This window comes from Nyctereutes procyonoides, unplaced genomic scaffold, assembly GCF_905146905.1.
Source record: "Nyctereutes procyonoides isolate TBG_1078 unplaced genomic scaffold, NYPRO_anot_genome, whole genome shotgun sequence".
In the NCBI taxonomy this organism is placed as follows: domain Eukaryota; kingdom Metazoa; phylum Chordata; class Mammalia; order Carnivora; family Canidae; genus Nyctereutes; species Nyctereutes procyonoides.
In genome coordinates this window covers 20,945,563-20,971,053 of record NW_026575040.1, presented here as the reverse complement: position 1 = coordinate 20,971,053, position 25,491 = coordinate 20,945,563, and the positions used below count along the sequence as shown (strand labels likewise).

General features: G+C 36.3%; 1 protein-coding gene, 1 non-coding gene and 1 pseudogene across 3 annotated transcripts in view; 1 reads left to right on the top strand and 2 right to left on the bottom strand.

Annotated features, from left to right (window-relative positions):
- Positions 1–25,491, top strand: part of UNC13C (unc-13 homolog C) — a 546,797-nt gene that overhangs the window by 78,962 nt on the left and 442,344 nt on the right. The gene's annotated exons all lie outside the window — the stretch shown is intronic.
- On the bottom strand, positions 10,407–10,748 carry LOC129506150 (transcription elongation factor A protein-like 8; annotated as a pseudogene).
- Positions 18,292–18,403, bottom strand: LOC129506506 (U6 spliceosomal RNA). The gene has a single exon (XR_008663828.1). It is a non-coding gene; the product is annotated as a U6 spliceosomal RNA (small nuclear RNA).

The following is a 25,491-nucleotide window of genomic DNA, read 5'->3' as shown; positions in this document are numbered from 1 at the left end:
CATCCCTCTACAGCTGACAGTGATAAAATTTCATCAGAGGCATTGGTCAGACTGCAGTTTTTTTTTTTTAAAGCTATAGGAGTCATATTAGCATTTAAGATGTCTTTTTTTTTTCTGCAGAATATGTGGTGTATATTATCTCTGTTTTGCATGTTATATTACTATAAACTCATGTAGTCCCCAAAATAAAATTTAAAATGTAGTTTGACATTCCTGACAGACCCAAATATTTTTTAAGAAAAAAGCATTTTGTAGTTGAATGCTCTACCCATGAGCTATACCCCCAGGCATCAAAAAAGCATTTTGAATAAAAAGATACCTCCCATTCTTGCATAGAGTGACTCAAAATAATAAAGATTTCATCTTCCTTCAGTTGATATATTTGAATTTTTATTTAAAAAATTTTTGATATATAATTGACATATAACACTGTGTAAGCAGTATGGCATAATAACTTGGCTTTCATATAAAGTGAAATGATTACCAAAAAATTAGTTAACATCCAGTATTTCATATATGTACCAAAAAACCCCTCAGGATTTCCTCTTAAAGACTTTCATATAAACCATACAGTGGTGTTAACTATAGTCATCCTACATTACCTCCCTTGTACTTATTAAAACAAAGTTTTGACCACCTTCATCCATATGTCTTCTGTAGTGGCTGTATCAATTTATTTTCCTACCCACAGGTAATAAGGGTACATTTTCCTCCCTGTCCTCACCAGTGTTGGCTATCACTTATCTTTTTGAGAACTATTCTAACAGATGTGATTTGATACGTCATTATGATTTTTGATTTGCATTTCCCTGGTGATTAGCGATATTGAGCACTTCATGTACTTGTTAGCCATTTGTATATCTTCTTGGGAAAAATGTTTTTCCTTTTCTCTTACTAACACTAGTTATATACTGTCTTTTTTGATGATAGCCATTGTAACAGGTTTGAGGTGATACCTCATGTGGTTTTGATTTGCATTTTCCTGGTGATAAGTGATGTTAAGAATCATCATGTGTCTGTGGCTGTCTGTTGGTCTTTAAAGGAATGATGGGCACTTGGGTGGTTCAGTGGTTGAGCCTTTGGTTCAGGTCATGATCCTGGGGTCCTGGGATACAGTCCTACATCAGGCTTCCTGCAGGAAGCCTGCTTCTCCCTCTGCCTATGTCTTTCCTCCCTCTGCCTATGTCTTTCCTCCCTCTGTATGTGTCTCATGAATAAATAAATAAAATCTTAAATGACTATTTAGGTCTTCTGCCCAATTTTAATTAGGTAGTTTGTGGGAGGTTTTGCTATCATGTTGTGTGCATTCTTTATATCACTGTATGTTCTTCTTTTGTCAAAGATTAACTGACTATATAAACATGGGTTTCTTTCTGGGCTTTCTATTTTGTTCTATTGATCTATGTCTCTCTGTGTCACTACCATACTGTTTTGATTACTGTATTTTGTATTAGAGTTTGACATCTTCAGCTTTTTTTTTTTTTTTTTTGACATCTTCAGTTTTGTTCCACTTTCTAAAGATACCTTTGCCCTTCAGGGCTTGTTATGGCTTTATACAAATATTAGGATTATTCTAGTTCTTTGATAAATCTCATTGATATTTTGATAGGAAATGTATGAATCTGTAGATTGCTTTTGGGTAGTATGGACATTTTAATGATATTGTTCGAGTCCATGAACATGGTATAACTTAGTGTTTATTTGTGTTGTTTTCAATGTCTTTCATCACTATCTCATAGTTTTCAGGCCATAGGTCTTTAACCTCTGTATTTAAATTTATTTCTAGGTATTTTGATGCAATTGTAAATATGATTGTTCTCTTAATTTCTACTTCATTATTGATGGAAATGTAACAGATCTCTGTGTATTAATTTTATATCCTGATATTTCACTGAGCTCATTTATTCTAACAGTCTTTTTGATGGAATCTCCAGGGTTTTCTGTATCTAGTGTCATGCCATCTGCAAATAGTAACAGTTATATCCCCCCCCCCCCAATTTGGATGCCTTTTCTTCTTCTTGTCTAATTTCTATGACTAGGACTTCTATTACTATGTTGAATAACAGTGGTAAGAGTGAACATCCTTGTCTTGTTCCTGATCTTAGAGAAAACCTTTCAGCTGCTCACTGTTGGTTATGACAATAGCTATGATTTTGTCATATATGGTCTTTAATGTTTGAAGTGTGTTCCTGCTGTACCATCTTGAGAGGTTTTATCATAAATGAAGGCTAAATTTTATCAAATTCATTTTTTGCATCTGTTGACAGTGTTAATGATTTTAATCCTCCTCTTTGTTAATGTGGTATATCATATTGATTGACTTGCAGATAGTGAACCATCCTTGTATCCCTGGAATAAATCCTACTAGATTGTGGTGTATGATCTTTTTAATGTATTTTTCAATTTGGTTTGCTAATATCTTATTCAGGATTTTTACATTGGTGTTCATCAGGGAATGTTGGCCTGCAATTTTCTATTAATTAATTAATTAATTAATTAATTAATTAATTAATTAATTTATTTATGATAGTCACAGAGAGAGAGAGAGACAGAGAGAGAGAGGCAAAGACACAGGCAGAGGGAGAAGCAGGCTCCATGCACTGGAAGCCTGATGTGGGATTCGATCCCGGGTCTCCAGGATCGCGCCCTGGGCCAAAGGCAGGCGCCAAACCGCTGCGCCACCCAGGGATCCCGGCCTGCAATTTTCTTTATTTTGTTTTTCTTTCTTTCTTTCTTTCTTTCTTTCTTTCTTTCTTTCTTTTCTTTCTTTTCTTTCTTTTCTTTCTTTCATTCATTCATTTATTTATTTATTTATTTGGTGTCTTTATCTACTTTTGTTACCAGGGTAATGCTGATCTCATAGAATGAGTTTAGAAGCATCACTTCCTCTTGAACTTTTTAAAAATAGTTTAAGAAGCATATGCATTAACTCTTTCAAAGTTTAAAACTTACCTATGAAGCCATCTGGTCCTGGACTTTGGGGAGTTTTTGGATTGATGATTCAATTTCATTACTAATCATTCTATTCCGATTTTCTGTTGTTGATTCAGTCTTGGAAGATTGTATGTTTCTAGGAATTATTCACTTTTGGGTTGTCTCATTGGTTGACATATCATTGTAGTAATATCTTACTACCCTGTGCATTTCTGTGGTATCAGTTTTAACTATTTTATATTTTTTATTTTATTTGGAACCTCCCTTATTTTGATGAGTTTGGGTAAAAGTTTGTTCATTTTGTTTTCAGAAAAACAGCTTTTAGTTTCAATGATCTTTTCAATTTTTGTCCTTTATTTCTGCTCTGATCTTTACTTTTTTCTACTAACTTTGGATTTTGTTACTTCTGATTTCAGTCTTCAATTTATTGAGACAGATTGTGTGGCCTAACATGTGATCTGTCCTGGAGAATGCCCCATGTGCACTTGAAAGAATGTGTATTCTGTTGTTCTTAGATGGAATGCTCTGTATAAATTAAATCTATCTAGTCTGCTGTGTCATTTAAGGCTGCTGTTTTGTTTTTTTGTTTTGTTTTTATTTTGTTTTGTTTTTTGTTTTTTGGTTTTTTTTGTTTGTTTGTTTTTTACTGATTTTTCTGCCTGGATGATCATTACTCCCATTGATGAAAGTGGAGTGTTTAAAGTCCCCTACTATTTTATACTGTCCATTTCTATTTATAGCAATATTTTCTTTATGTACTTAGATGCCCCAGTGTTGCGTATATAGATAATTATCTATATGTTAAATCTTCTAGGATTGATTTATCATTAGGTAATGCCCTTCTTTGTTTCTTGGTAGTATTTGTTTTAAAGTCTATTCTGTCATGTGTATTACTGTCTCAGCTTTTTTTGTTTGTTTCTTTTTCTATTGCTTTATCTTCTTTATGTGTCTTTAGATCTGAAGTGAGTCTCTTGTAAGCAGCATATAAATGAGTCTTTTTAAAATTCAACCACCCTGTGTTTTTTTGATGGGAGCATTTAGTCCATTTCCATTTAAAGTAGTTATTAATAGATACATACTTATTGCCATTTTGTTGCGTTCTGATTGTTTTTGTAGTTATATTTCTTTCTTTTTCTCTTCCCTTAGAATTTGGTGATTTAGTGTTCTATCTATATTCCTTTATTTATATTTGTGTGTGTGTGTGTGTGTGTGTGTGTGTGTGTGTGTATCTATTACCGGTATATTTGGTTTGTGGTCATTATGAGGTTTATATATAATATCCTATATATAGCAGTCTATTTTAAGTTGATGGTTGTGTAAGTCCAAGTGCATTTTAAAAGCACCACATTTTTATTCCCCCTCCCTCCACCATGGTTTATATTTTTTGATATCCTGTTTTAGATGTTATTTTATTATTTTGTGTATCCCTTAACTAATTGCCATAGGTCTAAATGATTTTTACTACTTTTGTTTTCTAACCTTCATAGTAGCTTTGTAGGTGATTGGTCTACTATATTTAACATATGCTCATCTTTACTAGTGATACTTCTTTTTTCATAATTTTCTAATATCTAATTATATTTTCTTTCCTGTTTAAAGGAGTATATTGATTTAACATTTGTTGAGGCTGAATTGGTGTTGATAAAATTGTAGATTTTCTTTGAGAAACTCATCCCTCCATTTAATTCTGATAACCTTGACAGATTTAGTACCTTTGGTTGACAGTTTTCTTTCTTGTGCTCTTGCTCTCTGGCACTTTGCACCTTTTCTTGAAAATTAAAAATTATTATTTCAGAGAGCAAGCAGGGGAAGGGACAGAGGTATAAGCAGGCTCTTCGCCCAGTGGGGAGCATGGTTTGATCCCAGGAGCCTGAGATCATGACCTGAGCTGAAGTCAGACACTTGACTAAGTCACCCAGGTGGCCCACTACTTTGCACTTTTTTTAAAGATTTTTTTAAAATTTACTTATTCACTATAGACATAGAGAGAGGCAGAGATACAGGCAGAGGGAGAAGCAGGCTCCATGCCGGGAGCCTGACACAGGACTCGAACCCGGGACTCCAAGGATCGCGCCCTGGGCCAAAGGCAGGCCCCAAACCACTGAGTCACCCAGGGATCCCCTACTTTGTACTTTTAATATATCCTACCACTCTCTTCTGGCCTGTAAACTTTCTGCTAAAATATCACCTGAGAATCTTATGGTAGTTCCCTTGTATATTATAACTAGTTTTTTTCTTGGTTGCTTTTAATATTTTCTCTTTAACTATTGGCACATTGATTATAATGCCCCTTGCTATAGGTCTCTTTTGGATTCATCTTATTTTGGACTCTGCTTTCTAGGCTTGGGTGTCTGTTTCCTTCATCAGGTTATGGAATTTTTAAAAAAAGATTTTACTTATTTGAGAGCAAGAGAGAGTGAGGGAGCACAAGCAGGGGAGAGAGAGAGGGAGAAGCAAACTCCCTACTGAGCAGGGAGCCTAATGTGGGGCTCAATCCCAAGACCCTAGGATCATGACCTGAGCCAAAAGCAGATGCTTAACTGCTGATGACTGAGCCACCCAGGTGCCCTAGGTAAGGGAATTTTTCAGCTATTTTTTCAGATAGGTTTTTAAGCCCTTGCTATTTTTCTTCCCTTTTTGAAACCTCTATAAATTTAATGTTAAGATATTTAATGTTATCCAGAGTTCCCTTAAAATACCCTCATAAAAGTTTTTAGCTGTTCTTATTTGTTGATTTCTACTGTTGTCTTGTAGATTGCCAGTCTTACCTGCTATTGATTCCCTCTAGGACATTGTATAGTTCTTGTATTTTATAGCCCTTACTGTTTCTTTTTTATATTTTCTATCTTTGTTGAAGTTCTCACTATATTAGTACATTCTTGAGTTCATTGAGCATCTTTATGACCATTACTTTGAACTGTTTATATGGTATGCCCATCTCCATTTCATTTTGTTCTTTTCTTAGAATTTTCTTTTATTCTTTTATTTGGGCATATTCCTCATTTTGCCTAATTCTGTTTCTGTGATTTAGGTAGATAAATTAGATCTCCCAGTCTTGAAGGACTGGATTTAGGCAGAAGGTATCCTTTGGGGCCCAACAGTACAAATCCACCTGCTTACCTGAGCCAGGACCCCAGGATTGTCCCCTGTGTGACCTGTGTACACTCTTCTATTGTGGCTGGTTCATGACTGATGTGGAATCTTGTATGCAGAGCTATTTCCTGGCATGGCTGTCTGCAAGGTCTGGCCATAACTATGGCCATGCTTGTGAGCAAAACTGACAACTGGCCCATCTAGCTGAGAGACCTGGCTGAAACTATGTAGGCATACTGAACAGCTTGCCATGAGATGTGGCTGTGACTTTGATAGGTGTTTCAGAGTGTGGTGCTGGCTCCGCAGGATGATGGTGCTTGGGATGGGCTTTGGTGGCAGCTAAGGCTATCTACCAGGAGCACTAGAGTGGGGAGCCACTTAGGAGGGTCTCTGGTTCTGGTTGAGGATGCCTGCCAAGAGTGCTGGGGAAGGGAGCTGCTTGGAAGGGGCTTCGGTGCTGGGTAAATGGTGCTAGATGGCAAGTGTCAAAAATGTTGCTCACCAGTGCTAGGCCAGCTAGATAAAAGGGGAGTGGGGTGGAAGAAGATGCGTGCCAGTGTTTCTGTCCCTGAAGATTATTCCAACATATCACTATCCTGGCATATACCCTAAAATTAGTCAATGGATCTTCTTCAGATGTATCCAAGGTACTTTTCAAAATGCTGCCTGTGTACTGGGAGTCAGAGCAAGTGGAATTGTATGCACATTTCATAAGAGTGGAGTCTCCATTTCCTACTGCCTTCTAGCTCTCCTGAACAAAAACTCCACTGGTTTTCAAGACAGACTTTTATAGATGTTTGCCTTACAGTGCCTCTCCAGAGGGCCTTGAAGACCAATTTAGACCTTGGGACACTTCTTCTTCAGGGAGGCCTTTGTCCTTGTGTGTTGTCACACCAGAGGTGTGGGTCCTGGCAAAACTGTCTCTGCCTCTTCTACTCATCTCCTTATGGCTTTTTCTTTATATCCTTAATTGGTTTGAATCAATTCCTCTAGAATTTGTTCTCAGAGATGGTTCTACATGTCATTGTAGGTTATGTCCCTGTGAGCTCAGGATCCCCCCACTCCACAATCTTGATTTTTTTTTGTCCATTTTTAAATTGATTGCTTTTTGCTATTGAGTTGTAGGAGTTCTTTATGAAGTTTGGGTATTAACCCTTATTGTATACATTGTTTGCAAATATTTCCACATAAGTATTCTTTTCATTTTGTCTGTAGTTTCTTTTTGATGTGCAAAAGTTTTTAGTTTGATATACTTGCACTTTTTGTTATTTTGTTACTTGTGCTCTGGGTGTCCTATCCAAAAAAAAGCCTTTTAGACCAATGTCCAAGAGATTTTTTTTTCTTCAGTTTTCTTTTAGTTTTATGGGTTTTGAGTTCACATTTAAGTCTTTAATCCATTTTGAGTTTATTTTTTGTGGGTGCTTTAAGATAGTGGTCTAGTTTCATTGTTTTAGATGCAAATATCCCATTTTCCCAGCACCATTTATTGAAGAGACTCTTTTCTCCATTAAATACTCTTGGCTTTCTTCTTATATATTGTCAACTAATATTTACCATATATGCATGGGTTTATTCCAGGGCTTTTGATTCTGTTCTATTAGTCTATTTGTCTGTTTTTATGCTACCACTATACTATTTTGATTACTCTAGCTTTATAATAGTAGCCTGAAATCATCTTTCTCAGGATTTTGTTGGTTATTTGGGGTCTTTTATGGTTACGTATGATTTTGGTTGTTTTTTATACTTCTTGATTTTAGGGGGGATCTCTCTATTTCCTGGATCTGAATGTCTGTTTCCCTTCCCAGATTGGGAAAGTTTTCAACTAGGATTTGTTCAAATACATATTCTGGCCCTCTGTCCCTTTCGGCACCCTGGGGAACCCCAATTAAATGTAGGTTTTTCTTCCTTAGGCTGTCATTTAATTCCCTTAATCTGTCTTCATGGTCTTTTAATTGTCTCTTTTTTCCTCAGTTTCCCTCTTTGCCATTAACTTGTCTTCTATGTCACTCACTCGTTCTTCCACCTCGTTAACCCTCATCGTTAGGACTTCTAGTTTGGATTGCATCTCATTCAATTGATTTTTAATTTCTGCCTGATTGGATCTAAATTCTGCAGTCATGAAGTCTCTCTCGTGAGTCCTTAATGCTTTTTTCTAGAGCCACCAGTAGCTGTATAATAGTGCTTCTGAATTGGCTTTCTGACATTGAATTGTAATCCAGATTTTGTAACTCTGTGGGAGAGAGGACTGTTTCTGATTCTTTCTTTTGAGGTGAGGTTTTCCTTCTAGTCATTTTGCTCAGTGCAGAGTGGCCAAAAACAAGTTGTATTGGGAAAAGGAGAGAAAGAGAGAGAAGGAAAGAAAAGAGAAAAAGAAAAAAGAAAAGGAAAAAAAGAGAAGAAAAAGAGAAAAAGAAAGAAAGGTGGAAAAAAAGAGGGGGGTGGGGGAAGCAATCAGAAATCAAAAAGAAAAGAAAAAAAGAAAACAAAAAAACAAAACAAAACAAAACAAAAAACACGGGGGAGTAACTTCTGATTCTGTAGACTTTAAGTCCCTTGACTTCCCCTGGAACTGGTCCGTCCAGCTGGTCTTCTGGGGGAGGGGCCTGCTGTGCTGATTTTCAGGTGTTAGCACTTGGGGGAGCTGCTCTGCCCCTGCCTGGTGCAGGGCTCAGCGGGGTTTGTTCACCCCGTGAGGCCCCAGGAGGAACAACCCCAGTGGCTGCCGCAGCTCTGGAAGCCTGGATTCAGCCTCCGCAGGAGGGCCTGGAGGGCCCTGGAGGCTCATCTGCAGGGCCTGGAGGCTCCGGGGCGGGGCCGCTGATCTGCTCAGCTCGGGGCAGGAGCGTCCTTGCTGTCCTGGGCCCTCCAGGCCTCTGCCTGTCCCGGGGGGAGGCCGGATCCTGGGCTGTGTCCCGGCGCCCTGTGCTCCGGGGCCTGCGCTGTGGGATTCGCGCTCCCGCCCTGCAGCTCCCTCCCTGGAGCCACTGCCCGAGTCCCTCCGAGCTGCTCCGGTCCCGCCGTGCGCGCTGCAGCCCTTAGGGAGCTCGGCGCACTCTCCCGGGGCGCAGGTGTCTGTTAGTGTCCCCGGGAGCCCGAGGGCATCCCCGCCCTCCTGGGTCCTGCTCTAACTCCCTGCAGGTGCCTTTCCACCCAGGAAGGTTGGTGCAGCTCCTGCTCCTCCGGGACGGGACGGGGCTCTCCTGTCCTGGGGACACTCGCCCCGGCCCTAGCCCGGCTCCTCGCGGGGCCCCTCCCCCTCGGAGGCCTTTTGTGTCTTTATTTCTTTTTCCCCGTCTTCCTACCTGGATAGAAGCCGAACTCTTCTCACTGTAGTATTCCAGCTGGTCTCTCTTTAAATCTCAGGCCGAATTCGTAGATTTTCAGGATGATTTGAAGGTTATCTAGGTAATTTTTGGGGGACAGGTGATTTGGGGACCCTACTCTTCCGCCATCTTGCCCCTCCTCCTGTTTTTTATACTTTACTTCTGAAAAAAAATCTTAAAAGCAGCTAGAGCGTAAAAGACATTAGGAAACCCCAATCAAAGAAATGTTCAAGGAAGTCTTTTAGGAAATAGCAAAATCATACCAGAGAGAAATAGAAATCTACACAAAAGGAATGAAGAGTGCTGGAAATATTGACTACATGGGAAACATGTAAGATGTTGCCTCTGCATATAAAATCTTTAAATCTATTAGGGAAGTAAAACATCTTGGTTAATCAATTTATAACTCAACAAAGTTGTACTAATTTATCATTAAAATAACATATTCAGAGAATGTATTTTATTTTTTTCTCTGAAATGTCAGTTTTATTCCTCTGGCTAAGAGATCCAGAGATAACTTGAGGTTTACTTTTTTTTTTTTTTTTAATAGTTCTCCCATCAAGAGTTTAGGTGCCTCCATTGCGGTAATAAGCTGATAGCAAATTATTTGACTCTTATAAAGCCTTAATTTTGTGTATGTGTGTGACACATATTCATGAAAAAAAATCCATATAAGTGAAAGGAACTCACATGACACAGAAATAAGCACTTAAGTTTTTGACATATGTACACATATATGCATATGTACCCACAATTTGAGATTTAATCCTACATATGTGAGCTGATACTAAATATACTGCTTTGCAGCCTGTTATGTTTTACTTTGCAACATAGAATGAATATAATTTCATGCATATGTGTGTGAAACTTTCCAACTGAAAAACACTCAAAGAATGTGTCAAAATACAGTATCTGATGAGATTCTGATAATGAGGAAACTCCCTAAGATATAATTTCACCAGATGATTAAAAGTAAAATGAAAGTCAAAGATAAACCAGAAAATACTAACAAAAAGCAAGAGTCAGATTTTCATATCAGACCAAGAAAAAAAAAATTCAAAGCCTAAAGCACACAGGATAAGGATGACTGCATGAATGTCTTTGTTTCTACTGCATCATCACAAACTTATTTCTTTTTTCTCTTCCCTAAGCCTTTCTAACTCCTCTCTACCTCTTATCATTTCTTCAGCTCAAATGCCTCATGAGAGTGTCCTCTTACAACCCCTGATCAGATCTGGTCAGCCCTCGTTAGAATTCCTTCTGATTCTGAGCTTACACCTTCTTTGAAGGTTGTGAATTTCTTTCTGCCTCCTGTGGTACCTCTTCCAAAGGGCAGTCTGCCTCAGCTTTGAGCATATTCTGTGGTTTTCCTTCATTTTCTTCAAAAGACTTTTGCATGTTGAGTATTTTTCTGTTATTTCGTTTGAATAAATTAATCCTGTAGCGATCCAGGGGATTTTTCCTCCCTCATCCTTCACTTGATTTGTGTCATGTACAAAAGATCAAGAGTCCTGAAAGGATCTAGGGCACTTTTCTTTTACTCCATCACTATGGAGCTCAAGAATGTATTGTATTAATCCATGATCTAAAAGACATGTAATGGAATTAGAATAGACCTTATTTCTCTCTTTTAATAACTTAATTTCACAGAAATCTCTCAAAAGTATCTTGGCTTTCATATACCACAATAATGGTTTATAATGCTGTCTCTTTGTTCTCAATATTAATTAGTATCTAATAGTTTTTATAGTAGATAAGCATTAAACTCAACATATTTCTCCTCTACTCACCTTTCCATTGCTGTATATTTCACATTTTAATTAAAATAGTTCTCACTTATGTTTATCATGATATGAATATAGTTTTTACTACAAACCCAAGAGAATTCTATTAAGTTTATTTACTTGAACATCTTTCATTTTACTTAGAATTATCAATTGCTTTATTCATTCATTTGCTTAAACTTTTATATCCCAATCATTTCTTCCCTATAGGTACCATTATACCTATAAGACAACTATCAATATTATTGGTTCTGGGCTTATTGCTCTGGAACCCTGGTCCATCACTTTTCCTAGGATATCCATTGGCAACCATCCTAGGAATTCCCTTTACTCTCATATGCTGCCTGGATTCTATCTCTTTTAGGAATTAGTTCTTTGTAATCATGGAGATCAATAACTTCTTGAGAAGGAATCCATAGGACAGTCACTTTTTAAACTTTTTTTGGGGGGGTGGGGGGCAGTGAGAAGGAGGGAATATATTCATATTTGGAAATATTTTTTGTCTGTAGTAACTTTTGTTTCCCCTAAAGTTCTTGAATTGATTTATTTTCCACAAATTTTGTTCCTTTCTGTGGAATTGTTTTGAGAGTGGACATGTAGGATTGGTCTCTAAATTTATCTTTTTGTTGCCCTTTTCTCCCTGTTCTGACTTCTAGGAAATTTTTCTCACCTATATTTCTCAACACATTAACTGAATAGCTTTTAAGAGGCATTGCCTACTTTTGTGGCTGTAGAAGTAGATTGAGTAAGCAGTCTGATAGTTCAATAGTTCACATTAGGATTTTATTTAACTTTGTTGTTTTTATCTCATGCTCACTATTTTCCTGGAGTTTTGGAGTCCATACCTCTCAGATTTAATCTCTCATGAGAATAAACCTTGTGTCTCCTTCCTGAAACAGTGACAGTTTAACTGTGTATGGTGATGAATGGGACCTATTGTATTCAGATAGTAAATCATCCTCTTGCTTTCAGCTCCTTTCTCTTGGCATAGTCCTTGCTGCCCCTCCCCACTCCTGCTCCCAACACTTTTCAGTCTGGAATCTGTGAAGCATTCTTCAGAATAAGTTTACTGTCCACTTTAGGTTCTTTCATGTTGCTTCCTTGATTCTGAAGGTTTTGTTTTTATTTTTTAAAGATTTTTATTTATTCTTGAGAGACACAGAGAAAGAGGCAGAGACACAGACAGAGGGAGAAGAAGGCTCCCTGCAGGGAGCCTGGGACCCTGGGATCACACCCTGAGCCAAAGGCAGACATTCAACCACTGAGCCACCCAGGCATCCCTATTCTGAATTTTTTATATATTTTAATCTTTTATTGTCACCTATGTGACAAAAAGAAGAGATACATGTTTTTGGCTGATTCATTTTTAAACATAAGTTTAATGTATTGTAAAGCCCCCACATGGGTAAGGAATAGTAAGCTTTAAATTAAACATCCCCTACTACAAACAACAAAAGACACTTCTATCAGTTTGTGATGAAAATTCAAAGGGGAGAAAATCATACTATTTCAGAAATCATGGAAATCTGAACTATGGCAGTGACAGGATTGGGTAGAAGAGTGTGAATATGAGAGGGATTTAGGAGATGGTTCAACCAAATTTAGTGACAAGCTGAATTTGGGGGTGAATGAAATGAATAGAATAGAAAGTTGAGGGTGACTTCAGAGCTTTGACTTCATGACCACATAGAAACCATTACTATCCTTTTCTCAAAGAGAATGCAGGAATAAGATTAGCAGAACAACAGATTAGTTCTATTTTAAAATTTACTGAATATGAGATGCCTGGGGCTCACCCAAGTAGCGATGATCACCAGGTAGATACTTTGTTCTTAAATGCAATAACGGCAGCAAGTACTAGGTACTTCATGATATAGTTGTAATGAGCTATAATAATTCTATTTATTGATATAGCAGTATTTTCAGATCCGTTGGCTCAGCAGATATAAGTAATGTAGTGAATCCATTTCAGAATCATTTACCTTCATTTGAAATGAGAAAGAATTATAAGACCTCTGAGATTCATGTTTATAGCATTAGGAGATAATATATAGAGAGCAGAATCTGAAGCCTAGAATTTGGGTTTATCAGAGTGGATAATTTCCTTTCTTATAAAAATGAATTATTACTGGTCCTCCAATCATCTGGAAGTGAATAAATATTAAAACAAGAACTCTGAATAACCCCCCCCCCAGGACCACCTAAACTCTTCTAACCTCTAAATACTTCAAGTAAAAATATTTTCAGGTTTGCTGCTGATGTGTTTAAGATTTGAAAGCTTAACAGAATGGCTTGTGATGGGCTTGCTTAGAAGAAAAGTAGCATGTAAGCATCTTGTTGCACATCCTTTTTCTCTTATTTTCTTTAGTTTCAGCAAAAAAAGTCATCCTTTTATCCTTTCAAATAAAGTTATTCTTTGCTGTTTTATATGTCTTCATATATTTTTACCCAACAAATTTGTTTTTCCAGTCATTCTTTTCTTCCATTCATCCTCTGAGAAGACATTTTATAGATAACCACCATATGACTCAGGGTTAGTCTGGCCAGAATATCAAATCAGCGTGTGTATTGTTGGTTTGCAACCCTCTTGGGAGCTTTCCCAATTTGGAATTGGCCCCTGTACTCAGGGCAGGGGAGACTAAAGATAGAGACAGGCCATTCCAGGTTGGTAGGTGAGAGTTGTCTTGTGTTTATTCAGATTTCATTAGCACATCACTATCTCAAAATTATGACCTTGGAGTAGCCTCTGGGAGCAGGAAAGGTAAGTGGAATCCACACTCTAAGGATAGGGAAGAATGTGAGGGGACTCTAAATGCCCTTGTTCAGTTCACAGGTGAGACAGCTTTCATGTCTTTTTAATGACATTCCCCAACATGTGTTTAATGGCAATTAGAGCAGTCAAAGTTGAATCAAGGGTGATACTGACAGTAGCGGTCAGGCAAGACAGAAAAGACAGAAAAAGCGTTTTCCTTGCTTTTTTTTTTTTCATCATAAATGTTACTATACTGTATAATGAAAGATACTTTAAGAATGATGTTGCATTCCTAGAAAAATGAATTCTCCGTAGCAGCTTCACAGATTAGTAGACATAGAAATCAATTGACCATGTTGAAAATAAATAGTTTTTTAATAAACAATATCAGAGTTAGCCAATCTATTACTAAAATACTTATTTTCATTGATAGAAAATTGACTAATATTTTTATTAGTTTTCTTTGTTTTATATATTTCCCATATCAATTAAATGCCAACCCATGTTCTGACTTCCTGATTTTTTTCAAATATTAATTTGTTTTAGAAAAAGGGGGGGGGGGGAGAGAGAGAGAGAGAGAGAGAGAGAGAGAGAGAATGAATGAGTAGGACTAGGGGCAGAAGGAAAGAATCGCAGACTCCCCTCTTAAGCATGGAGCCCAACGTGGGTCACCATCCCACAACCCTGAGATCATGCCTCCGCTGAAATCAAGAGTTGGACGATTAACCTATTGAGCTACCCAGGCATCCAACTTTTTTATTTTACTTTTTTTTTTTTTGAAATACCAGTAATTGAATAGAATAAGGCTGAAAAGAACTATCTGGTACAAGGATAGGGGGTAGGTTATAACAAAAGAGAACTTGTATTTTAAATGATAACCATCCAAATAACAATATAAACCTTTCCAAATCGGTTAAACCCAGTTTCTGACACACTTGCCATACTTTCATGTATGGCTTAATATATACAAGTATGTGCCAGGCATGGAGTTAGAATGTAGAGTTGGTTATAAAGATAATCACTGGTTCCCATTTTTGAAGGAGCTCACAATCTGCAGAGAGGTAATAAAATAAGGCAATCTTTAAAATTTATGGTATTAATCTGACTTTGGAACCCACTGATAACTAGAAGAGAATTGGCTTTCAATGGCACTGCTTTCCTACAGAATGAGAACTCAGCTATTAGTTTAAAGGGTATTAGAATGATATACAACACTTATGGAAGTACTTTTCTCAAACTTCTATATTAAATAGCATCATTCCCATTACTTTCAGGTGCTTTTGCCATCTACTTTTAAGGAAACGTGAGAATTGTTTAGACCATCTCTAAGGCCTCTTTATTTTCATTCTAGAATTACATAAAAAGAGCAATGCATAATTTGAAATGAAATTTCTCATTAGAAGGTTTGAATTGAATCTTGAAAGGATTGAAATTTTAATCTTTTATACTGAGATACTGAGAACTAGTATAAGCAAAAGAAAGAATGATGTTTCTGTCACTCTGTGTGCTCTACTACACATTATAAAACAGTAAAACATACTTCAGAAAAATTTTTCAAGAGTATTTTGATTTTGGTTCTGTAAAAAGTTTTTGAAGTTTTTCTGTTATTTCTACAAAAAATGTTTTTAAATCTTTTAAAATCTCAATGTAGGTAAAAAAAAAATAGTATGTAGTGGATGTGATGTCAAGTCTCAAATTTCCTCTCCCAACCCCCAAAGAGTATAGATTTACCTCCAAAGCTGGGTAAGAATTAATTGATGATCAAAGGAGAGGGGCTTGTCTTTCACTTACTTGTAACTTGATGTTTCTCTCCATTTCTATTATTTTGACTAAAAACTAGGGGCAGTAGATTAAAGATGTAAAAATATATTGTTATTTGGATTTCTCTCCATGGTTTGACTCCGTGATTGCAGGAGAAGAGTCTACAATGGGGAATATTACAAAGTCAAGCAACTCTGTAGACAGAGGTACTCCTCAGCAAATTCAGAAGAGAAAGCATTCCATGTGACTGTTTGATACTGGGGTGGTTTACTTTTATATATTTGGCTGGGAGGAAATTTGATATATGGAATGAGAGAGTCAGAACCTGGCATGGGTCCAGACTTTCAGTTCATTTGCCTAGAGTTCATTTCCTGTCTTTTCCACCTGTTTATGGGGCTACCCCAACCACCTTTTATGTCTTCTGTACCCCTGCATTGACAGATGTTTCCTAGGATTAGAAATCTTTTCCATATATTGCTGTCTCAGCCTCCAACTAAAGGTTTACAAAACTGAGAGTTAAAAATAATCAACTTCTTTGCCAGGGGAGACAAAATTTTTACAAACTATATACTCTGACTAATAATTTTATAATTAATCTCCATTCAGAATTCTCCAGATCCCCTTAGCTCTGTGTATACAGACACTCCTTGGTAAGAGGTAGAATCATGAGATAATGTGGATTGTAACTCGCGGGGGTGGGGATGGAAATACTATGGGTGAGTATTCCCTCTCCTGCCAAATCTGTTCAGACAGATTGTGAAAACCATTTCCCATCAAAGTCCCTCTACTTTATGGCTACACCATCTTCCCTAGGCATTAGCAACGAAGAAGAGATCTATTTTAAACATCATCTCTAAGTATGGTTGCAGGTATTCTAAAGTAGAATTATTAGTAGATAATTCTGAATTTTGGAAATTCTAAGAGACAAACAATTTTCAAAAATTCTATATCAGGACGAGTAGGAAAAAATGTCATTATTCTGTTAGGTGGAATGAGATCTGAATGCAAAATCAACTTCTGTGTTTTCAGGGTATATCCTGGGAAGTGAAATTGCTGTCCATGTTTGGAAGACTTGTAGCGAAGATATTACAGGAATAAAATAATGCATTTTGTGGTAATTGGTTTCAAAATGATTAAAAGTGGCTTTCGCTCATTAGAAAACGTGTAATATTATTTGAACGTTACAGCTTTAGCCATATGACATCTTTTGTGAGAATTAATGATTATTAGTTTTTCAGACCATTAAGCAGAGCCTGGAGCAAAGATCAAAGTTGTTTTGTTGTGAATTTTCTTCCTCATGAACTTTGGTGCCTAATATAATTATCCGTTTTTGTTATTTCCTTGAAGAGAACTTATTAGTTTTATGAATGACTTCCATTAGAGGTTACCTAGCTAATGACAGGGTTGGAAAGCTTGACTTCTTCTTCCTTCTTCAACTTCATACTAGACTAAACAATTGCTTCCTCAAAGCTCACACCCCATTGCACGTTCTTTAACACATAATGCTTATTTACAGGGTTACACTAGGTTAAATGAATCCAAGAGTTGATGAGGACTCATTCTTCTCACTGAAAGAGCCGGGAGCGATGCACACTGCCTAATTTGAGGGAGCAAATTCTATCTTCTCCTTTCTCCCTGAATTTATACCACAGTTGCTGTGTTGGTACATTAACATAATTATCACTTCATTTTGACTTGACACTTGGAAAAGCACCCTCCTTCTTTATATGTTATGATGAGCTCCCATGTACCTTCCTGAGCGGTTTCCCATTGCACCAAGAATTCTCTAAACATCAAATCAGTTAAACATAGAAAAGTTATGTGACCTTACTAGAAAATGGCTCATTATGTTCTTTAAAAAAATAAAACTAATGACTAAACTTAGGGGTTTTCATCCTCCTTCTTAAGAGCACTGCTTTCGGAAACACAGCCTTCAGACCCAGTTATAAAGCAGATAAAGTCAGAACCTCTGTACTTGAATCAGAGTTAGTGGGTGCAGAGTCCTAGCTGCCAAGCCCTTCCTCACACAGTGAAGCTCTCTTAGGAGCTCTAGGGCTTCTCAGAACACAATTTTGAAGCCCACTAGGCAACATGATCTCTAGAAGCCTTTGTGTTCTGAGATACTAGGATTCCAACAAGCCATTTTTGTTTGCATGCTATTTGCTCTATACTCTGCAGTCCCGTGTGCAACTTTTTTTTTAAGTTTATTTACTCATGAAAACACAGAGAGAGGGGGGCAGAGACACAGGCAGAGGGAGAAACAGGCTCCTTGCAGGAAGCTCAATGTGGGATTCGATCCCAGGACCGTGGGATCAGGCCCTGAGCCGAAGGCAGACGTTCAACCGTTGAGCGACCCAGGCGTCCCTGTCCCATGTGTAATGGATGGGATATCATCAAAGTATGATAAGATTTGGTAACCAGAAAAACCAAAGAATATCTGATGGCTCAAGGAGCCAGTCACTGGAGGCAGAGCGGAATGTTTTTTTCTTAGTAAATAGATGCGAAAGGAGCTACTACTCTTCTTTTAAAGGTTATTTCGCTCTCTGGTCTTTTCTTCCTTTCTTAGGGACAATCACTATAAAAAAAAAAATCTCCTGTATATATTCTTCTAGGATATACTATAATTCTCCAGAAATAATTATCCATAAATCTAGAAATGATGCCATGCTAGATAATTCTGTCATCCTTGTGCAGGGGCCATGCTAGTTTCCTCTGTATCATTCCAACTTTAATCTATGTGCTGCCAAAATGAGCATTCCATACTAGATAATTCTGCAACTTGCTTTTTAAATTCAATGTTATATTAAAAACTACTAACATTGATGTCTGTTGGTCTAACTAATTTATTTAAATACATTTTACCATACAAATAAATCAAAATTATTCCCTATCAATAGGAAAAATATGGTAGAGTATTCCCTATTATAAATAATGTTGTAGTAAACATCTTTTTATGTGTAATCTGCTAGATAAGTGTAAGATTCTCTTCATTTTTATAATAAATTTATTTTTATTGGTGTTCAATTTACCGACATACAGAATAACACCCAGTGCTCATCCCGTCAAGTGCCCCCCTCAGTGCCCATCACCCATTCACCCCCACCCCCCGCACTCCTCCCCTTCCACCACCCCTAGTTCGTTTCCCAGAGTTAGGAGTCTTTATGTTCTGTCTCCCTTTCTGATATTTCCCACACATTTCTTCTCCCTTCCCTTATATTCCCTTTCACTATTATTTATATTCCCCAAATGAATGAGAACATACACTGTTTGTCCTTCTCCGATTGACTTACTTCACTCAGCATAATACCCTCCAGTTCCATCCACGTTGAAGCAAATGGTGGGTATTCGTCGTTTCCAATGGCTGAGTAATATTCCATTGTATACATAAACCACATCTTCTTTATCCATTCATCTTTCGAGGGAGACCGAGGCTCCTTCCACAGTTTGGCTATTGTGGCCATTGCTGCTATAAACATCGGGGTGCAGGTGTCTCGGCATTTCATTGCATCTGAAGTAAGATTCTCTTCATGTTACATATCTAACAAATTTGTTGAGCAATTGGGTGAGCAAATTTCCACCTTACTAGAAACTGCTATTTCATTTTCAAAAGTGGCCCTATAAATTTTTAACAGTTCTTCATGGAGTTTCCATCCATAACAACCTGACAGTCTCAGATATTTCTTTTTTTTTTTTTCCGTTTCAGTGGTTGTGAAATAAAATATTGGTGCTTAATATTAACTTTCACAATCCCCATAGCCAAACAGTTTGATCACGTTTTCCTTTGTTAATTTCCTCTTAGGAAATGCACTTAAACATGCAATTTATTTTTCTGTTTTTCTTCAAATTCTTTTTATGGAGGCTAAGCTAATCCTCTCTTGTATGTTGCAAATACATTTTCCTGCTCTGTCTCTTTACTTCTTTTCTTTACTTTGTCATTCCTATTCTTGATAATTTGTGCTTTGGGTCTTATGGCAATTTATACATAGAACATATATCTATATCTATGTAGATATAACATATTCTATATATATTTGAAGTTTGTCCACATTTAGGTTTTAATGTACTATGTTTAGATTTTTTTCAGGGTGGCTTTTTAAAATGTTTAATTCTTTAAATTCAATTTAATTTACATATGCTATATTACTAGTTTCAGAGGTAGAATTTAGTGATTCATTACTTTGCATATAACACCTTGTGCTCATTACTTCAAGTGCCCCTTTAATGCCCATCACCCAGTTACCACATCCCCCCACACCCTCCTCTCCAGTAACCCTCAGTTTGTTTCCTAGAGTTGAGTCTCTTATGATTTGCCTCACTCTGTTTTCCTTATTTTACCTTCTCCTCCTCTATGTTCATCTGTTTTATTTCTTAAATTCCATATAAGAATGAAATAATACAGTATTTGTCTTTCTCTAACTTATTTTGCTTAGCATAATACCCTCTTGTTCCATCCACATCATTGCAAATGGTAGGATTTCATTCTTTTTGACGACTAAGTAAGTAGTATTCCAGTGTGGGTGTAGGTGTCTGTATAAGATTGCATCTTCTTTATCCATTTAACGGTTGATGGACATCTGAGATCTTTCCATATTTGATACCATGTTTAAATTTTTAAAAAATAACTGTTTTCCAATGTGACTGTAGCATTTTACATTATCAGGGTAAGCAAGTTTGAGTGGCTTCACATAGTTATCAGCACTGTTTTTGTCTTTAATTTCAACCATTCTACAGTATATATCATAGTATCTAAAATAGTAAATTTTATTTCCCAAATGATGACATGACAAGCTTCTTTTTTGTGCTTTTTGGCCATTCATGCATTTTTCTTTTGTGAAGTGTCCAAATGTTTTTGTTCAACTTTGAGTTGGATTGTCTACTTAGTATTTTAGATGAAATTTTATAAATGTATACATAAGTTTTATATTTTAATGTTTTAATTTTGTACCTATTTTATTTTTTATGGTGTCTTTAAAGAACAGAATTTTTAACTTTTGGTTAAATATAACTGATTTTAAAAATTTTTTTAACTGCTTAATTAAAAAAAAAACTATACGTTAACAGGATATTGAAAGGATAATATAAAGATCACATATACCCTTCTCTCCATTCCCCCCAATGGTTACATGTTATATAATTGGAGTACAATAAAGACCAGGAATTTGTACACAATTTGTACAATGTGTACACATAATTGTCATTTTATTTCATGTGGACTGTCAAACCATAGCTACAATCCAAATACAGAACTATTCCATCATGCTTTGTGCTATCATTGTGTAGTCTCTCATCCATCTCTCCCATGCTTAACCTTGCATAACCTCTGGGAGCCACTAATCTGTTTTTCATATGTATAATTTTATAACAATGGAATTGTATCTGTCATCTGGATATTGGCTATTTTTCCACTAAAAAGAATGCCCTTGGGATCTAAGTTGCTGTGTATATCAGCTTATTTTTACTTTTGATTAGTATTCCTTGAGAGGGATATATCACAATTTAGCTGTTCCCCCTATTGAGGGACACCTTTGTTGTTCTAGTTTGATGCTATTAAAATCTGTTAATAAAAGTCATTTGTAAGTTTTTATGTGGATGTGTTATTTTTCCAGGCTGAATTGTAGATGTATATTTAATTTTATAGGAAATTGTCACACTCTTTGAGAATTATTGTATTTTACATTTCCACTAACCATGTATGAGAGCCAGTTTCTCTGAAGCCTTTCTAGCACTTAGTATTGTCAATGTTTATGTTATTTAGCTCTTCTAATAGGTACATAGAAACGTTTCATCATGGCTCTAATTTGCACTTGCTGAATATCTAGTGACATTAATCATCTTTTCATGGACTTGTCATTCATATGTTCTCTTCAGTAAAATGTCTCTACATTTCTTGCCCATTTTTTGATTTTGTGTATGGATGTTGTTGCTGTTGAGTTTTGAGAGTTCTTTATATATTATAGATACTACTCCTTCCTTCAATATGTGGTTTGCAAATATTTTCTTCCAGTGTATAGCTTTTATTTACATCCTTTTTACATGAGCTTTCAAAGAGTAGAGTTTTTAAGACAAGATCACTGGCTTTTCATTTTTTTGTATCATGCTTTTAATGTCATGATTAATAACTCAAGTTTTATGTCTTGAAGACTTCCTGAGTTAAGATTTTTATAATTTTTATTTCATATTTAAATATTCATTTTAAGATAATTTTTGTATTAGAATGTGAGGTTTAGGTTGAGGGTGTGCGTCTGCTTATAAATATTCAGTTGCTTTGAGCATCATTTAAAAGTCTATCATCCACTGAGTTGCTTTTGCATCCTTATAAAAAAATGAGTTGTGTGGGTCTTTATCTGGGTTCTCTATCTTGTTGCATTTGTCGATGTTTTATTCTATCTACTGATATCACAATCTTGGTTAATAGGACTATAAAATCATGAAAAAAAAATAGGGATCTCTGGGTGGCTCAGCGGTTTAGTGCCTGCCTTTGGCCCAGGGCGCGATCCTGGAGTCCAGGAATCGAGTCCCACGTTGGGCTCCCGGCATGGAGCCTGCTTCTCCCTCCTCCTGTGTCTCTGCCTCTCTCTCCCTCTCTCTGTCTATCATGAATAAATAAATAAATCTTTAAATATATATATATATATTTAAATATTTAAAATATATATATATTTAAAGATTATATATAATTTGGAGAAAATCAACATTTTGGTATCTCAAGGGTCTCAGTTCATGAACATGGCATAATTTTGCATGTATTAATATTTTCTTTGATTATTCTCATCACTATAGGGTGCGGATTTAAGTAACCTAAAATAATTGTGAATTTGTCTACTTTTCAGTTACATTAGCTTTTGTTTCACAGGCTTTGCAGCTCTGCATTTGGTTCATACTCATTTTGAATTGTTATGTTTTCCTGGTGGATTTACCTTTATATCCTTATACAATGTGTCTCTTTATTAGTTTTCTTTGGTTCTGAAGTCCACATTATCAGTTATTTAGCTACTACTATTTTCTTTTGATTGTCTAGTATCTTTTTCCATTTGTTTATTTTTAATCTGCCTATATCATTACATTTAAATTGAATTCCTCAGCATATAGGTAGGTCATGATGTTTTGTTTTTATCCATTCCATTAAGCCTTTTTATTTGATATATTTAGACCATTTACATTTCATGCAATTATTGATAAGGCTTAAATCTGCCACTTTATTCTTTGTCTTCTGTTTGTATTTTCTAGTTTTTGTTTATCTTTTCTGCATTTCTATAGATTATTGTACATTGTAAGTTTTTCAGTATATCTCTTTGTATAACTTTTTTAGTGGCTACTCTAAGTATTGCATTATGTATGTTTTTTATTGCCTCCTTAAAAAAATGTCAAAACTAATACAATTTTTTTTTTTTGTAAAATCTTGAAGGTGAAAGATCTGTTACAGGTTCACTGGACTAAACTCAAGGTAACAGTACAGCTATGTATTCCCTTCTGGAGGCTTAGGGAAGGATAGGTTTTGAAGATTTTTCCAGCTTTTAGTTATACTCAGATTTTTTGGCTCATAGACATTTTCTCTGTCTTCAAAACCAGCAGATGTGTGTTGAGCACTTTTAAAAAGATTTATTTATTACTTGAGAGGAGGGACAGAAGGAGAATCCAGTAAGACCCCCTGCTGAACATGGAGCATGACCCCAGGACTCAATCCCAAGACCCTGAAATCAAAACAAGCTGAAACCAAGATTTGGGTGCTCAACTGACTGAGCCACCCATGCACCACTGTGTGGTGAGATTTTTAATATTACACTACTCTGACCTCACTTTTCTACCCTTCTCTTCCACTTTGAGGTTCCTTCTGGACCCACCAGATACCCTGGATAATAAATAATCCAATATTAAGTCAGCTGATAAGGAAACTTCGTTCTATCAGCAACTTTAATTTCCCTTTTCCATGTTAAATAAATTATTGAGGTTCCAAGTATATAGCATGGTTGTCTCTGGGGGCCATTAACTTGCCCACTATGCATTATATATACATAATTTGTCAAAGTTGGCTGGGGTATACATTTTACCAGTTCAAATGAAGTACAGAAACCTTATCTACCACTATATTCCTTTATTCTCTCACATTTAAAGTCAAATTGTCTTAAATATTTCCTCTCTATATATTGAGAACCACATTAGATAGTGTTAAACTTACTGTTTCAACCATCAAACATAATGTAGAGAACTCAGGAGGAAAAGGAAAGCATACTGTCTACACCCATAGTTTTGCTCTTATCATTCATTCTCTTTTCTTGATGTTTCAGGAGTCCTTCTTTTTCCACTTCCTTTCTGTTTAGAAAAAAATTTTTAGCCAGTCATTTAAAGTAAGTTAACTGATTATAAAGTCTCATAGTTTTCCCTCATTTGAGTATGTCTTGATTGCCTCTTCATTCCTGAGGATGTATTTGCACTGAATATGGAATCTTGGGTTGATCATTTTCTTCTTTCAGCACTTAAAAAGTGTTACGTCATCTCTTTCTGCCTCTTTGGTTCTGATAGGAATTCCATTCTCATTCAAATTGTTTCTCCCTTATAGATAATGTGCCATTTCTCTTACTACTTCAACATTTTTTTTTTTTTTTGCTTTTAGTTTTCAGGAGTTTATGATGTGTCTTGACATGAATTTTTCAGTTTGTCCTTTTTATGGTTTATCAGCTTATTCTTCAGATTTGTGTTTTAATTTTTGCCAAACTTGGATAATTTAGTCATTTTTTGTTGGATACAGTTCCAGCTCTGTTATAGACTGAATGTGCTCTCCCCAAATTCAAATATTGAAATGCTAACTTCTGATGTGATTGAATTTGAACATGGAAACTTTGATAATTAGTTAGGTTTAGATGAGGTCATGAGGGTAGGGCCCAATGGTGGGATCAGTTTATCAGAATAGGAAGAGAGACCAGAGCTCAGTATGTCATGTGAGGATACAGTGAGAAGGTAGACCTCTGCAACCCAGGAAGAGAAACTTTACCAAGAATCAAATCTGTTAGTACCTTGATCTTGACTTTCCACTCTCCAGGACTGTAAGAAGTAAATACCTGTTGCTTAAGCTACTCAGTCAATGATATTTTGTTATAGCATTTTGCATAGACTGAGAATTCTATTCTTTTTTTCCTGTCTTTCTGGGACTCCAATGAGATGAATATTATATTTTTAAATATTTTTTTATCATAATCTCACATGTTCCTAACACTTCTTTACGGGATCTGTAGTTCAGACTATGTAATTTCTACTGTTTTATATTCAAGTTCACTGATTTTTCTCTCTAGTGGCTGTTGAGTCCATCCACTTGGGAATATTTCAGTCACTATATTTTTTACTTCTAAAATTTCTATTTGCTTTACCTATCTTCAGTTTGAGAGTGTCTAGTCCTTGCGGGATCCCTGGGTGGCTCAGTGGTTTGGCGCCTGCCTTCGGCCCAGGGCGTGATCCTGGAGTCCTGGGATGGAGTCCCGCATTGGGTTCCCTGCATGGAGCCTACTTCCTCCTCTGCCTGTGTCTCTGCCTCTCTCTCTGTGTGTCTCTCATGAATAAATAAATAAAATCTTAAAAAAAACAGAGTGTCTATTCCTTCAGTAATACTTCCTATTCATTGGTTCCAGGTATATTTATAATTGTTGAAAAAAAATTTTGGCTTCTTTAAAATCCTTGTCAGTTCTAACATCTGGATTATCACATTGGCATCTGTTGTCTTTCCTCATTCAGTTTAAAGTCCCTGGTATGACAAATGATTTTAATATGGACATTTTGGGTATCATGTTATAAGACTGGATCTTAAGTCTTGTATTTTATTTTGTCTGACAGTGCTCCAGTGCTTGAATGAAGA